The sequence below is a fragment of the Beta vulgaris genome, chromosome 8 (assembly GCF_026745355.1).
Source record: "Beta vulgaris subsp. vulgaris cultivar EL10 chromosome 8, EL10.2, whole genome shotgun sequence".
Lineage (NCBI taxonomy): Eukaryota > Viridiplantae > Streptophyta > Magnoliopsida > Caryophyllales > Amaranthaceae > Beta > Beta vulgaris.
The window spans coordinates 11,662,719-11,681,850 of NC_079209.1; positions in this window are offsets into that span (position 1 = coordinate 11,662,719).

Below are 19,132 nucleotides of genomic sequence, written 5' to 3' on the forward strand. Positions count from 1 at the left end.
TAATTATATAATAGTGATGAAGTAAAAAATAAATAGACAGGCCCGGCTAAGGCCCTGTGCAGGGTGAGCAACTGCACAGGGCCCCCAATTTATAGGGGCCCAATTAAATAGGTTGTTTGCCCAAAGTAAAAAAAAAATTAATTAATGAATAACGTTTCACGCGTGTACTCTGTTGTGCTGTTCTTGACTTCTTTCTTCCAATTTCCAAAACACAATTAATGAAGATTGAGTGCCCGTTTCATTCCCCAAAATATTCATTTTCAAGATTTATTTGATTTATTTGCCCAAATGAAAATCATTATACTGATGTTCTACTGCAACTCCATTATCAACAAAACATTTCTCAACGTCTTCGTTTGGAAAATCAGTTTCAACTTTATAATTCTTTGACTTATTCTCTTCTGTTTCTATCAATTATTTACCTATTAATTCCTTTTTTTTCCAGATTTAGTGTTCGGTATGTTCTAAAGGGACAACAACATTGTGGCTTGTGAAACAATTTGTTAATAATGGGCGTATTTATCATTCTTTGGTATAGATTTGCATTTTTGCAATTTCTCTGTTTTTTTTTCTTGTTGTTTGTTTCAACAATGGCAATTTGTGCACTAATAATATCGAATGGTGTAGATTTAAAGATTTTGTTAATGTTAATTTTGATTTGCTGAAACTTCAGGCTTTACAGGATGTGGTTACAGCTTATGCAACCGTTAAAGAAAAGGTAATTTCACAAATCTGTTAATATTAATTATTATTTTTGAAATATTTTGAATTTCAATTTTGATATTTATATCACAAAAATATGTAAATTAACCTTAAATGATGTTTTCTTTCTACTCCACTTGTAGAGATTATACTTTGTGCGTTCTTATCATCTTGTAGTGAGATTCAGAGATTATTAAGTCATATAAGTTGAATTTTGTATTAGGTAGTATATTATTGAATTTCGTTCGGAAAGGAAACAACTTTTATTAGTTGTATGAAATTTATCCCCTCAAAAAAAAAAAAAAACGTTGTATGAAATTTAACTTGATATTCATATTATGAGTCTTTTTTTTTTTTACTCTTTGAGGCCCCTAAATTATTATAGCACAGGGCCCTTAATTTGTACGAGACGGCCCTGTAAATAGAGCACTAGCATTTTGTACTATATTAAAGTGCTGAAGTATCATGTCTCCTATCACCAAGCTATATAAATATTAGACAACACAACCATTTCCTTCAACAAATTAAACTTCTTAGGGCTGGGTTTCATTTTTCACAGCAAAAAGACAGTGAAAATATTAATAAAGTTTTTTACAAGTCACTAAATGAAGCTTTTAGTGGTAAAAATGACATCTTTTAAAGTAGTATAAAATAACTCTAACTAATTATGATCACCATCTAACATATGAATAAAATAAAAGATATCACAACAAGAATCCGTTCTTATGGCGTCTGCATGTAGCGTCCGCCAAAAAATCAAACGGTATCCGTCAAAATACCGTCCGTTCATATTGCAGACGCAAAATAGCGTCCGTTTTTTGACTTTGTTTTGTATGTTTAGAATAATAGATCTAGTATATGTTCAGTATATATATATATATATATATATATATATATATATATATATGAATGTATTTAGTATATACTTACTTTGCTTTATTTATTATGTAGTGCTGTTAATCTTTTGGATTTGTTAGTAATTCTTATTATTCATAAATTGTCTAATATTTGTCTACTACATATCGTAAGTACTTTTTTTAACAAGTAGTGAATATAGTGAATTGATACTTTCTAGTTGTATGTAGAGTTCTAAATTATGAAAAGGAAGGAACGTAGCTGGATGTATAACAGACTTGATGGGCGTACCCTTAGAACTGAGTTTGTGAAAGGGGTTGATAAGTTCATTGAGTTTTGTTTACAACATCCACATTTAAATGACGGTGAGAAGATAAAATGTCCATGCATGAGGTGTAATAACTTGCGTTACTTGGATGTGGACACGGTCAAAGTACATTTGTACAGTAAGGGTTTTAAACCGAATTACTTTGACTGGTTATGTCATGGTGAACGTGCTACGGGGTCCTCCTCATCTTCCGCTCAGTCAAATCCGTATATGGATATGGTTGTGGATGCTTTAGGGATATTGAAGATCATGCTATGCTTGCCGGTTCAAACTCAGTTGAAGAAGAACCGAATGGTGAAGCAAAGAAGTTTTTCGACCTTCTCAAGGCGGCCGAGAATCCCTTGTATGAAGGGAGCAAGATGTCCGTGCTGGAGATGGCTTCTAGAATCATAAGTTTAAAGTGTGAGTATAACCTACCACAAGGTGTGTTATGGGTTTCTTAGTTTATTGAATGAGGTAATACCCCAGAACAACAACATTGGAGAAACTTTCTACGAGACAAAGAAAGTTCTAAAGGGTTTGGAGCTTCCTCATGAGAGGATATATGCATGTCCTAAAGGTTGTATGTTGTTTTGAAAGGGTGATGCTCACTTAGATAAGTGTAGTGTATGCGGTAGTGATCGGTACAAGAAAACTTCTAAGGGCAAGCTTATTCCTGCAAAAGTGTTAATCTACTTTCCAATCACACGAGGTTGCAGAGGTTGTTTGCAACTAAGAACATCTCTCAGGAAATGACATGGCATGCCGACAATCCTCGAATGCAAGGTACCTTAGTACATCCAAGTGACAGTGAAGCATGGAAACACTTTGATAGAACCTTTCCCGATTTCGCCGCTGAGGCTCGAAATGTTAGACTCGGGCTGTGCACCGATGGATTTTCTCCATATGGTAAGTTCGGAGGGCAATATTCATGCTGGCCAGGTATCCTCACACCATAGAATTTGCCTCCATCCATGTGCATGAAGAAACCATTCACGTTTCTTTCTTTGCTCGTTCCGGGCCTAAAAATCCCAAAGCAAACTTGGATGTGTTTATGCAACCTCTAGTTGAAGAGTTGAAGCAGTTGTGGCATATTGGGGCTATGACCTATGATGTTTCAAGGAAGCAAAATTTCAACCTTCGAGCAGCGTGCTGCTTGGACAATTAGTGACTTTCCTGCGTATGGTATGTTGTCCGGATGGTCTACTGCTGGAAAGAAGGCATGCCCTTATTGCATGGATAAAAGAAGGCATTCTGGCTTGAACATGGGGGTAAAGTGACATGGTTCGATTGTCATCGACAATTTCTTCATTCTGACCACCCATTTCGAAAGAATAAGACTGCTTTTTTAAGAATAGGGTTGAGAATGGCGTAGCTCCTCACATAATGTCTGGAGAGGAACTGTGGCAGTGCGTGAAAGACTTACCTAAAGCAACTGATGGTCCAGGCGCTGAACCGATTGAAGAAGGATAAAAAAGGTTGGTTGAAACAGAATATTTTGTGGGAGCTTCCATATTGGAAAGATTTGATTATCCGTCACAACTTAGATGTCATGCATGTTGAGAATTTTTTTTCGACCAACTCATTAACACTGTGATGGATGTGAAGGGTCAAACTTCAGACACCCTTAGTGCAAGAAAGGACATGGCACGTGTTTGCAAACGCCAGGAACTGGAGCTTATTGATGATGGTGTGGGGAATTTGGCCAAGCCTAAAGCAACTTACACACTCGACAAGGCTCGGAAAAAGGTATTTTGTGAGTGGGTACGTGACTTGAAGTTTCCAAATGGTTTGCATCGAACTTGAGTAGATGCGTGGATCTTAGTTATAGTAAATTGCAAGGATTGAAGAGTCATGACTGTCATGTATTCATGGAGAGGTTTTGCCGGTTGGCTAAAAGAATTGCTTCCTTTGCATGTTTGGAAGGCGATAACCGAAATAAGTCAATTCTTTCGAGACTTGTGTGCGTCCACAATCAAAGTCAGTGAGATGAAGCGCTTAGAGAACAACATCGCTGAGATCTTATGCAAGTTGGAAAAAATCTTTCCTCCATCATTTTTTAATTCAATGGAGCACTTGCCGGTTCACTTGCCTTATGAAGCAAAAGTTGGTGGCCCTCGTCCAGTATAGGTGGATGTACCCTTTCGAAAGGTAATGGATTTGTTTTAAGTGTCATATAAACTGAATTCATACATAAAGTGCTAATCCTCACCTTACTGACAGGTTGCTTAACCACTTAAAACGTAAAGTGGGAAACAAAGCACGTGTTGAAGGTTCAATATGCAATGCCTACCTAACTGAGGAGACACGAACTTCTGCTCCAACTACTTTCAGCCCGGGGTTGACACAAAATCAAGGGACTTAGGAAGAAATGTCAATCCTGATGTCGCTAGCACACATGGTCTTGGTGTCCCCGAGTTGTTCAGGGAAGACTGCGGTCGACCGGGAACAGATGGACGTTTGCGATGGTTGCAAGACAAGGAGTACGATCGAGCACATCTTTACGTACTTGCAAACAGTGGCATCTTAAGTGATTATGAAAGGTAATTTGGTGAGAAGTTGTAGACCCATTGTGTTACATTCTACTTGTCCTTTGCCTAACGTGTGTGACATTACTTACTCAAGGCGATTCGAGGATTATATTTTAATTCAAGACCGAACATTGCTATATAAGGATGATGTGTGGAGCAAATGCGAAGCCGAGTTCCCTAGTTGGTTCAAGACAAATGTGAGTTTCGTACATTATTTGTTATAACCATTGAGATTCCTTCATGAACTAACTTAGTCCCTAAAATCAGGTCCTTGGTGCCATGACAAGTGACGATGTCACTCGAGCTCTTGCTATGGGTCCTTCCAGACAAGTGAGAATGTGGAATCAGTTCTTTGTGAATGGATATAACTTTCATACACAGGAATATGGCAAGAATAAGTCAACTATGAACTATGGTGTATGTGTACAAGCTGCTGATAGAGCTGATTACTTTGGCATTTTGGAGGAGGTTATTGAACTGGTGTACCATGGTAATTTGGCTGTTTATAAGACAATTTTGTTCAAGTGCAATTGGATGGACTCGGACAAGGGTATGAACATTCATGAACAGTACAAACTTGTGGAAGTCAATCACACCAAGAAATACCCAAAATATGATCCGTTTGTATTGTCGTACCAAGTTAGCCAAGTATACTACGCGCCGTATCCCAGTCTTAGGAGGGATAAAGTGCAATGGTGGGCTGTGTTTAAAACGAAGGCAAGGTCCGAAGTTGATGCCCCGTTGATTTGGATGTTCTCCAGGAGGAAAGAGTTGATACCGCTGCAGTTCTTTGTGCTCCGGATGAGATACCAGATTATGATGCTGGTGACGACAACAATAATGATGAGATCATGGAATTTGAGGCGCCGAATGAACAAGGAGAACCAAGTGAATATGAAAGCAGCGACGAGACTGGTGATTTGACTGACGATGATGATGACGAGGATGATTTGTTTGATGATGTTTAGTGTATTTTGTTACCTTATGTAGTTTGCTTTTGTTGTAAGACAATATGTTTGTCATTTTATCGCTAGTGCAGACCTCTATGTGTAAGACATATTATTTATTTCTATTATATGTGTTTGTCATTTAATATGTTTTTAATTTGAAGTTTTTTCCAAATTGACTAATTATGTGATTTTCAATATTTTGTACTACGGTTTTATAATTTGTTTATGATTAATTTCATAGTTTATTGATTATAATATGTGATTACTTTCAAGCTTTTGCAGATGTCATCAGGTACCGGATCCGGAGGTGGTCCTCGTGATGGGGTAGTGCAGAGAGGGGTCTGAGCCTCAGCCTGAGCGTGATGGCGAGTTGGAGAGGGACGAGGATAATCATGAGGCTGGGGTAGGTGACAAGAAAAAGGAGTTGGATCCCAATGGACTTTGGTAAGTTATATTATGAGCGTAATACTTTATTACTTTTAATAGATTTTATTGGTGTTGTTCACTTGGTTTTAATTGCTTTTTATCAGGTTTGAAGACAATGGAGTCATTCGCGACATGACTAAATGCTTCAAGCAACATTTCCATCATCCATGGAGGAACTATTCGCAGGTTGATGACGATACAAAAAATCTTTGGTTCTCTATTTTCAAGGTGAAATCATTTTTGTTAAGTTTATAATATGTAAAAATATTAACTCGTTGTGATTAGTTTTCTTATATATGTAAACTAACACTTTATACTTAAGTTTATAATATGTAAACTAATCCTTTGTGATTGGTTTCTTATATGCATGTAGGGCACATATAAATGGAAGGAGGAGCTTCAATCCCAAGTTAGGTCTACATACGACAGGAAAATGGCCAAAAGGTTGAAAGATAATCACCACTCGATAGTAAAGAAGAAGGGTGGTGTTTGTCCGACATAGTTGTCTCTGAGCATTCACGAGCAGATGATGAAGAATGCTCAAGACAAGAAGTTCAAAGCACGATCTCAGAAGGCTAGCAAGAACCGGCGAGGAGGTGACTTGATCAGCAGCGTACCTCCTTCTCATGTCCAGGGCTCCATTTCCTCAGCTGAGCGCGCCAAGAGATTGATAAGTGTAACTTGTTTGAATACATTTAATCCAGAAACTTGATTTAATTAATGTCTTTGAACGTGTAGGCCGCAAAGCGTGGAGGGGTGCTGCCTTCCGCTGTGGACTTGTTCATGGACACACACATGAGGGATGAGTCTGGAAAGAAGGTGCCGATCAACGACAAAGTCCAAAAAATCAAGATAATTGAACTTGCTTAGAATCATACAACCAAGTAGTAGAAAGCTTAAATGAGTATTCTAGGACTTGCATGAGCCATTAGAACTTGAAATAGGCATAGAGGTAGGATTATAGGAACATGAAACCCAAAAAAGGGCTCGAAATGGCTTAGTTTCTCTCATTTTATTGGCTAAGTGTATTAAACTTGCTTAGAATCATACAACCAAGTAGTGGAAAGTTTAAATGAGTATTCTAGGACTTGAATGAGCCATTAGAACTTGAAATAGGCATAGAGGTGGGATTATAGGAACATGAAACTCAAAAAAAGGCTCGAAATGACTTAGTTTCTCTCATTTTCATTGGCTAAGTGTATTAAACTTGCTTAGAATTATACAACCAAGTAGTAGAAAATTTAAATGAGTATTCTAGAACTTGGATGAGCCATTAGAACTTGGAATAGGCATAGAGGTAGGATTATAGGAACATGAAACTCAAAAAAAGGCTCAAAATGGCTTAGTTTCTCTCATTTTCATTGGCTAAGTGTATTGAACTTGCTTAGAATCATACAACCAAGTAGTAAAAAGTTTAAATGAGTATTCTAGGACTTGCATGAGCCATTAGAACTTGAAATAGGCATAGAGGTAGGATTATAGGAACATGAAACCCAAAAAAAAGGCTCGAAACAGCTTAGTTTCTCTCATTTTCATTGGCTAAGTGTATTAAACTTGCTTAGATTCATACAACCAAGTAGTAAAAAGTTTAAATGAGTATTCTAGGACGTGCATGAGCCATTAGAACTTGAAATAGGCATAGAGATAGGATTATAGGAACATTAAACTCAAAAAAAGGCTCGAAATAGCTTAGTTTCTCACATTTTCATTGGCTAAGTGTATTCAACTTGCTTAGAATCATACAAACAAGTAGTAGAAAGTTTAAATGAGTATTCTAGGACTTGCATGAGCCATTAGAACTTGAAATAGGCATAGAGATAGGATTATAGGAACATGAAACCCAAAAAAGGCTCGAAATGGCTTAGTTTCTCTCATTTTCATGGGCTAAGTGTATTAAACTTGCTTAGAATCATACAACCAAGTAGTAGAAAGTTTAAATGAGTATTCTAGGACTTGCATGAGCCATTAGAACTTGAAATAGGCATAGAGGTAGGATTGTAGGAACATGAAACTCAAAAAAATGCTCGAAATAGCTTAGTTTCTCTCATTTTCATTGGCTAAGTCTATTAATCTTGCTTAGAATCATACAACCAAGTAGTAGAAAGTTTGAATGAGTATTCTAGGACTTGCATGAGCCATTAGAACTTGAAATAGACATAGAGGTAGGATTATAGGAACATGAAACCCAAAAAAGGGCTCGAAATGGCTTAGTTTCTCTCATTTTCATTGGCTAAGTGTATTAAACTTGCTGAATCCATTCTTGCAGGAAAGTTATGACAAAACTCTTGCTCAATGTGAAGAAAGAGGTGAAACCAAGGCCCCGAACCAGATTTTCTTTGAGACTGTTAGTGGCAGAAAGAAAGGGTGGGTTCCTGGTTTGGGGACGAGTGCAGACCTCTATTTTGAGAGGTCTTCGAGGGGAGGAGGTAGTTCGTCCTCCAGTTGCACTCCTTCCATGTTTTCTCAGTTGTCTGCGAAGTTCGAGGAAGAGAGAGCCGAGATGCAAAGAGAACGTGAGCGGATGCAGAAGGAGAGAGAAGAGGAACGCATCGCCAGGCAAACGGAAAGAGAGGAGGATCGCAGGGTGTATGATGAGTACCTGGCGCAGATGAGGGCGGCTATGGAGACATACAGCCAGATGATGAGCCAGTGTGGGGGTTGATTCCCCTCTCCCGGGCCTCGAGACCCCCCACCGGCGGTGGTGATGCATGTGCGACTTAGGATCCTACATTAGCTTACACTATCTATCTTGTTTATATTTCGGGACGTGAAAACATATAATTTAGTTAAAACCGTCAACTTATGTTTATGTATTTATGAATTTATATTAGTGTATTTATGAATTTATATTTAATGCAAACAGGTCATTAGTGCAGAATTCGGCGCATTAGCGGACAGCTTGAGTATATATTTTGTTGGAAAACGATACAGGTTAAAAACTATTCAAATACAATTTGCATTGTAATAAAAAAAAAAAGGAAATTAGCGTCCGCCTATGAAGTTAACGTCCGTCAAAAGAAATTTGAACCATGCAAGAGGTCGAGAACTTAGCGTCTGTTTTCCACAATTAGCGTCCGACAGAGCAGACGCCACTTAGCGTCCGTTTTGCTGACAGACATTAACTAGCTTCCTCCATCAAAACGGACGCTAGGTGGCGTCAGGCTTGGGAGCAGACGTTAGCTTTTAAAAAATGGTCGCTAAATTTTAGCGTCCGTTGTGCGGATGCTAAACTAGCAATTAGCGGCCAGGGGTTTTGCACTAGCTCTTTTGCGTCCGTTGGTAGACGCTAATTTATTTAGCGACCGACACCGTGTTTTTACCGTCTGATTTTAGCGGACGCTAAAGCCTTACATTCTTGTTGTGTTGGATTGCAAGTGACGATAGATGCAAGAAGCGTACTTGTCATGTTCCCCAATAAATCTAGAAACACAGTCCATTACAACTTGGTGAGGAGTGAAACGCTCATTGAAGATCTTGTTGTTATGTTTTCCCCATATGACCCAAGCAAGAAAAATACCCTTCTTCCTGACCTTTGGGTCTAAATGCTGCCAGCGAACCAACAACTCACACATTAGTAGTGACAAGGCCTGAACACACATAGTCGCACACCCACAATCTTCCTAAAGGGCCATGAAGCTCGGACACCCAAAGATATCATGAGCTTAGGTTTCCAGCTTTCCACAGCCACACGAACATGAGGCGTCATCAATAAAATGGTAGTGATGCAGAATTTCACGAACCAAGAGCGAGTTGGTGCATAAGTGCCATAGAAAATGTCACACCGTGGGACTAACCTCTGCGCTCCAAGTATTCACCAGAGCTTGATGGAAATCATCAAGATTTCCACCCTTCCCAAGCACATATATAGGCCATTTTCACCAAATAATCCCCATTCTTTGTGAGAGCCCATGTGAGTTCATCATTTCTTGCCAAAGAACTAAAGGGGATAGATAAAATACAACGCACATCATGATCATTAAAGGAAGCTTCGATGATGAGGGGTGTGTTCCATTCGCTACCATCACCATCCATCAGGTCTCGAACTAGGTGGAGATCCGCTCTGCGAGCGCTAGTGATAAATCTCCCCGTGTCTCCAGATATCCACGGGGCATCCCAAATGTTAACCGGTTGCCCATCTCCAATACTCCACAAACAACCCTCCTTAATTAGCGCCTTTGAACTCTAGATGCTTTTCCAGGAAAAGCTACCTGAGTACCCAAGTGGGGCATCAAGGAAATCATAACGAGCTGAATATTTTGCTTTCATTACTCTCCAACAAGAGAATTAGGAGAGCGTGAAAGTCTCCAAGCTTGTCTGCCTAAGAGTGCATCATTAAAAACTCTTAGATCTTTGAAACCCATGCCACCAAAGGCCTTTAAAGTGCACATTGTATCCCAATTTTTCCAAAGAACCTTCCTTTGAGAATCAGACCTTCCCGACTAGAAACGAGCCATAACAGAATGTATCTTTTGAATAACCACAAATGGGATTTTGTAGACACTCATAAGATACGTAGGAATATCTTGAATAACATACTTGAGAAGAATTTCTTTACCTGCTCTCGACAAGAATTTCTCCTTCCATCCTTGGACCTTCCTGCAATATATGGGATACCAAGGTATTTTTCATGCTTGTCCACCTATCACATGTTTAGAATTTCCAACAAAGTTGCTTTTCGATCAATACTAACTCCTTTACTGAAAGAGCCTTCCGACTTTTCATAGTTAATTTTCTGGCTGAATGCTGCTTCATATTTGTTAAGAATATCAACTATAAATGCGCACTCCTGTCGGTTAGCTCCGGTGAAGAGGAGGTTATCATCTGCAAAAAGTAAATGAGAGATCTCTGGGTCGTTGTCGCTGGCCTTTGCACCATGGATTAACTTCTTCTGAACTTTACTCTGAATCATTCTAGAAAAAGCATCAACAATCAATATGAATACATAAGGATAAAAGGGGTCTCCCTGGCGAAGACCTCTAGCAGAAGTGATAGAACCATATAGTCCTGTATTTATAATGAAAGAGTATGAGACAGAAAATACACAATCCATAATTAACAAAAGTTTCCTGAGAAAACCCCACCCAACTCTGTCATACGCCTTGCTCATATCAAGTTTCATAGCAATTGTGCCCCTTTGCCCTTTCAGACAATATTTCATAGAATGAAAAACTTCCATAGCAACGAGGGCATTATTTGTGATAAGAAGACCAGGAATAAATACAAAGCTATTTTTTATATGTTACGAAAACATTTTTATATTTTAAACATAATTTATTAGAATCAGTTTCAGAATTTATTTATTAACAAAAGGCATCTAGGTCAAAGAAATGGTGTTATAATTTAATAACGGGAGGTCAAAGAAGTGGAAAATGAAAGAAGATATTGTACATATCTATTGTAGTAACACTACTAGAAGAAAAGTCAAAAAGTGCACCACAAGGCCATAAAACGATCAAATATACAGGCAGCTGGAAAAAAATAAAAATGTCAATTGAAATACATGTGAATCTAAGAAGGTACAACCATCAAAGGTGGTAACTTGTAATAAACCATCCAAGGAGTATGAGATACCTTAATCATACGCTTGTATGATTTTTAAAAGTATGACATCCATTCCAACGAAATACATTGTTCCAAATAATTAATAACAAAAAAATGAACAGTTTAAATTATAAAATTATCTGAAGTAAATTCATGAACATTAAAATTAAAATGTATCATTACTTCTAACTAAATACAATCCTTTCATTAAAATGTTTCAATTTATTATACCAATGAATCTATTTAGAGTGAATGCACATCTAGAAATTCTAAAAACCTGTTCAGATATACCAATACATCTAAATCTCATTACCACAAATACTAAAATCTCAAACCATCTCTACAAAAATCTGAGGACATACAAAACACAAATTTTACAACCAAAAAAATCAAACCCAAAAAAGGGAGAAAAAAAACAAAACAAATGCATCCAAAAAATAACAGCTTCAGAACTTTAAAAACTTTTGAACGCGAAAACTGAAGAAGAAGAAGAAGAAGAAGAAAAGGCAATGTTTATGAATTTTGAAGCTCACATAAATATAATAAGAGTAGAGGAAAGTGAAAGGATACTGGAAAAAGCACTAGACAAATTTGAAGCAGAAAATCATGTTCTGCGAAAAAGACTTGAAAGAACTACTGCTGAATTTGAAAACACTACTGATGAACAAAAAAAATTTGCAAACGACAACTACAGATCAAAAAATACACAGAAGCTGACATGGAACAATAATTTATAGACGGAGTATATGCAACTAAACAGTGTTATGCTGAACTAAATCGTTCTCCATTTTATGCTTAACAAAAAGAGCTGAGAATGATGAATTGGTACAAACGAAGACAAAGGCAGAAGAAAGCAAATGTCGAGGCCCCAATCAACAAAAGACAACGTTTAAATTAAATTTTTGGTATATTTTTATTGTTTCTTCACCTTTGTTTTTTCTTTCTCACCCAAACAATTATGCATACCCTAGAGCCAATTTTATGTCTTTTAAGTTGATATCTTCCATACTAAAAAAATCTAAAGACATACAAAACACAAATATTACAACAAAAAAAATCAAACACAAAAAAGGGAGTAAAAAAAATGTATCCAAAAATAACAGCTTCAAAAACTTTTGAACGCAAGAACTGAAAAAGCAGAAAAGCTAATATTAGAGTTTTGTTGAAGCTCACACAAATATAATAACAAAGTAAAGTGAAAGGATACTAGAATAAGCACTAGACAAAGCTGAAGCAGAAAATCATATTCAGCGAAAAAGACTTGAAAGAACTACTGCTGAACTTGAAAACACTACCGCTGAACTAGCTGTTGGCAAGATAGAAATAAATTTGCAGACGACAACTACATATCAAAAAATAGACATAAGCTAACATGGAACAACAATTTATAGACGGGGTATATGCAACTAAACAATGCTATGCTGGACAAAATCGTTCTCCATTATGCTGAACAAAAAGCATTGAGAATGATGAATTGGTACAAACGGATACCAAGGGCTAAAGAAAGTGAATCTAGTGCCCAAGCACCAAACAACAAAAGACAACGTTTAAATTAGATTTTTTTTATTGTTTCTTTTCCTTTATTTTTTTCTTTCTCATCCAAACAATATACATACCCTAGAGCAAATTTCATGTCTTTAAAAGTTGATACATTCCACACTAAGCACACTAAGCAGGAAAAATTGTGAAAATAAGCAGAAGTACAAATGACAAATTTTAATGAATATTTCATACAATATGCATACAAGTTTGAGATGCTCAATTCCAGTAAGTTTAAAGGATCATATTTGGGTGGCTAACACTAAAATGTAGCCATTGTAACAAGCTCAATCCAAACTGTACATCTACATTGACTCATCATAACCGTTGATAAGATAGACTTAATTTTTCTAAGAAAAAAAAATCATAATTTTTATCTTAGTACTAATGCCAGGTTCATTAACATGTAAACTAATTAATCTTTCCTGTATAATAAAAAGAATATGTGCTTTGCACGGGCCAAAAACTAGTTTAATTAGTTATTCTCCGCTGAAGATAAACATCAAAAGGTAAAGGCCACAACAAAATAACAAAAGCAAAAAAAATCGATGATTTGATAGACAAAATGATTGAAGAAGTTTACCAGGAAAATGAACATATGCAATTCGAGCAACTGAATCCTGGGCTTTCTTAGAAGAAATGCATGAATATTTGGTTTCAAAAGCAGACCCATTCACAATAACAGAAGATTCAAACAACGAACAATGACCAGGCCCTTCTTTTGTTGTTTCATATTCTAGTAAATTCTACTTTTTTAGTTGGCAATACTCTTGCAATTTTGACTTGAACATTTTTCTTGTTGTGGCTGAGTTTGCCCTAGAATTAAGGAGATGAAACTTTCAGCAGTAGCACAACAAGAGAATAGTGTTAAATACAAAGCTGTTTTTTACATGTTACAAAAGCAGTTCTATACGTAATTTAATTAGAAATCGTTTCAGATTTATTCAATAAATACAAAGCTGTTTTTTATATGCGACGAAAATATTTTTATATTTTATATGTAATTTAATTAGAATCAGTTTCAGAATTTATTCACTAACAAAAGGCATCTAGGGTCAAAGAAGTGGTGTTATAATTTAATAATGTGAGGTCAAAGAAGTGCAAAATGAACGAAGATATTGTACATACCTGTTGTAGTAACACTACTTGAAGAAAGGTCAAAAAGCGCAACAGAAGGCCATAAAACCATCAAATATACAGGTAGCTGGAAAAAAAAACAAAAAAGTCAATTGAAATATATGTGAATATGAGAAGGCACAACTAGAGATGGCCACGGGCCATGCCGGGACGGCCCACGTGCCTCGTGCCACAACGTGCCGTGCCGAAACGGGCCAAGAAATGCTGGTGTCGTGCCGGGCACGTGCCAAGTTGTAAAATCTAAGGCCCATGCACGACCCGGCCCACGTGTCGTGCCGGGCCGGCTCGTGCCGTGCCATCGTGCCTTATACAAATTTTAATTTATATATGAAATTTTAACCAAAATAAGCGTGCCAACTTGTGGGCCAACCCGTCGTGCTCGTGCCGGGTTCGTGCCAAACTTTTAGAATGTTGTTCATGCATGGCCCACGGCCCACCACTCGTGCCGGCGTGCCGTGCCGTGCTCATAGCGGGCTCGTGCTAGGCGGGGCTCAAATCGTGTCGTGCTGTGCCGGCCTTCGTGCCGGCCTGACCCATGGCCAGCTCTAGCCACAACCATCAAAGGTGGTAACTTGTAATAAACCATCCACGGAGTATGAGATATCTTAATCAAACACTTGTATGATTTTTAATAGTATGACATCCATTCCAATGAAATACATTGAACCAAATAATTAATAACAAAAAGTAAACAGTTTAAATTATAAAACTATCTTTTGTAAATTCATGAACATTAAAATTAAAATGTATCATTACTTAAAACTAAATACAACCCTTTCATTAAAATGTTACAATTCATTAAGCCAATGGATCTATTTAGAGTGAATGCACATCTACAAATTCTATAAACCTGTTCAGATATACAAATACATCTAAATCTTATGACTACAAATACTCAAATCCATAATAATTTGTACATTGAACCAAATAATTAATAACAAAAAGTGAAAAGTTTAAATTATTAAATTGTCTGAAATAAATTCATGAACAAAATTAAACATTAAAATGTATCATTACTTAAAACTAAATACATCCTAAAGTGTTACAATTCATTAAGCCAATGAATCTATTTAGAGTGAATGCACATCAACTAATTCTAAAATCCTGTTCATATATATAAATACATCTAAATATCATTACTACAAATACTAAAATCTCAAACCATCTCTACAAAAATCTAAGGACATACAAAACACAAATATTACAACAAAAAAAGCAAACACAAAAAAGGGTGAAAAAAAAAATGTATCCAAAAATAACAGCTTCAGAACTTCCAAAACTTTTGAACTCAAGTAATGAAGAAGCAGAAAAGGCAATATTAGAGAATTTTGAAGCTCACGCATATAAAAATGAGAGCAGAGAAAAGTGAAAGGATATTAGAAGAAGCACTAGACAAACCTGAAGGAGAAAAATCATGTTCTGTGAAAAAGACTTGAAAGAACTACTGCTGAACTAGCTGTTGTTAGGACAAAAAAAAATTTGCAGACGATAACTACAGATCAAAAAATACACAGAAGCTGACATGGAATAATAATTTATAGACGGAGTATATGCAACTAAACAGTGTTATGCTGAACAAAATCGTTCTCAATTTTATGCTGAACAAAAAGCGCTGAGAATGATGAATTGGTACAAACGAAGACCAAGGGCAGAAGAAAGCGAATCTAGTGTGCAAGCCCCAAACAATAAAAGACAACGTTTAAATTAGATTTTTTTTAAAATATATTTTTTTTGTTTATTTTCCTTTATTTTTTCTTTCTCAACCAAACAATTATGCATTCCCTAGAGCAAATTTCATATTTTTTAAGTTGATATCTTCTACACTAAGCACACTAAGCAGAACAAATTGTGGAAATAAGGACAAGTAAAAAATGACAAATTTTAATGGATATTTCATACAATATACATACATTTTTAATGCTCAATTCCAGTAAGTTTAAAGGATGATATTTGGGTGGCTACCACCAAAATGTAGCCATTGTAACAGGCTCAATTGAAACCGTACATATACATTGACTCATAATAACTGTTGATAACATCGACTTAATTTTTTTAAGAAAAAAAATCATAATTTTTATCTTAGTACTTATGTCATGTTCATTAACAATTAACACTACTACTACTAGTAATAATAAAGAAATACAAAAACTAATTAATCTTTTCTTTACAATAAAAAGACTACGTGCTTTGCACGGGCCAAAAACTAGTTTAATTCCTTATTCTCAACTGAAGATGAACATCAAAAGGTAAATGCCACAACAAAATAACAAAAGCAAAAAAATTGATGATTTATTTGACAAAATAATTGAAGAAGTTTACCAGCAAAATGAACATATGCAATTAAAGCAACTGAATCCTGGGCTTTCTTAGAAGAAATGCATGGATATTTAGTTTCAAAAGCAGACCCATTCATAATAACAGAAAATTTAAACAACGGATCGGACAATGATCAGACCCTTCAGTTGTTATTTCATATTCTGGTAAATTACACTTTTTTAGTTGGTAATACTCTTGCAATTTTGACTTGAACATTTTTCTTATTGTGGTTGAGTTTGCCCTAGAATTAAGAAGATGAAACTTTCAGCAGTAGCACAAAAAGAGAATGGTGCTAAATACAAAGTTGTTTTTTTACATGTTACAAAAAATCATCAGTTTTATATGTAATTATTGGAAATCGTTTCAGATTTATATAATAAATAAAAAGAAGTTTTTTATATGTTACAAAAACATTTTTCTATTTTAAACATAATTTAATTAGGATCAGTTTCAGAGTTTATTCACTAACAAAAGGCATCTCGGGTCAAAGAAGTGGTATTATAATTTGAAAACATGAGGTCAAAGAAGTGCAAAATGAAAAAAGATATTGTACATACATGTTGTAGTAAGACTACTTGAAAAAAGGTAAAAAAAGCGCACCACAAGGCCGTAAAAACATCAAATATACAGGCAACTGGAAAAAAAAAAAACAAAAAAGTCAATTGAAATACATGTGAATCCGAGCAGGCACAACCATCAAAGGTGGTAACTTGTAATAAACCATCCAAGGAGTATGAGATACCTTAATCAAACATTTGTATAATTTTTAATAGTATGACATCCATTCCAACCAAATACATTGAACCAAATAATTAGTAACAAAAAATGAACTGTTTAAATTATAAAATTATCTGAAGTAAATTCATGAACATTAAAATTAAAATGTATCATTACTTAAAACTAAATACATCCCTTTTTATTAAAATGTTACAATTCATTAAGCCAATGAATCTAATTAGAGTTAATGCACATCTAGAAATTCTAAAAACTTGTTCAGATATACAAATACATCTAAATCTTATGACTACAATTACTCAAATCCATAACCAAATAATTAATAACAAAAAGTGAAAAGTTTAAGTTATAAAATTATCCAAAATCAATTCATGAAGAAAAAAGAACATAAAATGTATCATTACTTAAAACTAAATATATCCCAAAGTGTTACAGTTCATTAAGCCAATGAATCTATTTAGAGTGAATTCACATCTAGAAATTCTAAAAACCTGTTGAGATATACAAATACATCTAAATCAGATTACAAGAAATACTAAAATCTCAAACCATCTCTACAAATATCTGAAGACATATAAAACACAAATATTACAACCAAAAAAATTCAAACACAAAAAAGGAAGAAAAAAACAAAACAAATGTATCCAAAAATAACAGCTTCAGAACTTCAAAAACTTTTAAACGCAAGAACTAAGAAGCAGAAGAGAAAATATTAGGAAATTTTTAAGCTCACATAAATATAATAAGAGTACAGGAAAATGAAAGGATACTGGAAAAAGCACTAGACAAAGTTGAGGCAGAAAATCATGTTCTGCGAAAAAGACTTGAAAGAACTACTGCTGAACTTGAAAACACTACTGTTGAACTAGCTATTGTTAAGACAAAATAAATTTGCAGACGACAACTACAGATCAAAAAATAGACAGAAGCTGACATTGAACAATAATTTATAGATGGAGTAATGCAACTAAACAGTGTTATGCTGAACAAGATAGTTCTCCATTTTCTTCTGAACAAAAAGCGCTGAGAATGATCAATTGGTACAAACGAAGACCAAAGGCATAAGAAAGCGAATCTAGTGTCCAAACCCCAAACAACAAAAGACAATGTTTAAATTAAATTTTTTGTATATTTTTATTGTTTCTTTTCCTTTGGTTTTTCTTTCTCACCCAAACAATTATGCATACTCTAGAGAAAATTTCATGTCTTTTAAGTTGATATCTTCAACACTAAGCACAGTAAGCAGAACAAATTGTAGAAATAAGCACAAGTACAAATGACAAATTTTAATGGATCTTTCATACAATATACATACAATTTTAATGCTCAATTCCAGTAAGTTTAAAGGATGATATTTGGGTGGCTACCACCAAAATGTAGCCATATAACAGGCTGTAGCCATTATAACAGGCTCAATCCAAACCGTACATATTCTTTGACTCATCGTAACTGCTGATAAGATAGACTTAATTTTTTTAAAAAAAAAAATCATAATTTTTATCTTAGTACTTATGCCATGTTCATTAACATGTAACACTATAACTACTAATAATAATAAAGAAATACAAAACTAATTAATCTTTTCTGTACAATAAAATGAATATGTGCTTTGCACATGGGCCAAAACTAGTTTAATTTGTTATTGTCAACTAAAGATAAACATGAAAAGGTAAATGCCACAACAAAATAACAAGAGCAAAAAAAATTGATGATTTGATAGACAAAATAATTGAATAAGTTTACCACCAAAATGTAATATGCAATTCGAGAACTGACTCCTGGGCTTTCTTAGAAGAAATGCATGGATATTTAGTTTCAAAAGCAGGCCCATTCACAATAACAGATGCTTTAAACAACGGACAAAGATCATGTCCTTCTTTTGTTGTTTCAAATTCAGGTATATTCAACTTTTTTAGTTGGCAATATTCTTGCAATTATGACTTGAACATTTTTCTTTTTGTGGTTGAGTTTGCCCTAGAATTGAGAAAATGAAACTTTCAGCAGTAGCACAACAAGAGAATGATGTTAAATACAAAGTTGTTTTTTTATATGTTACAAAAGGAGTTTTATACGTAATTTAATTAGAAATCGTT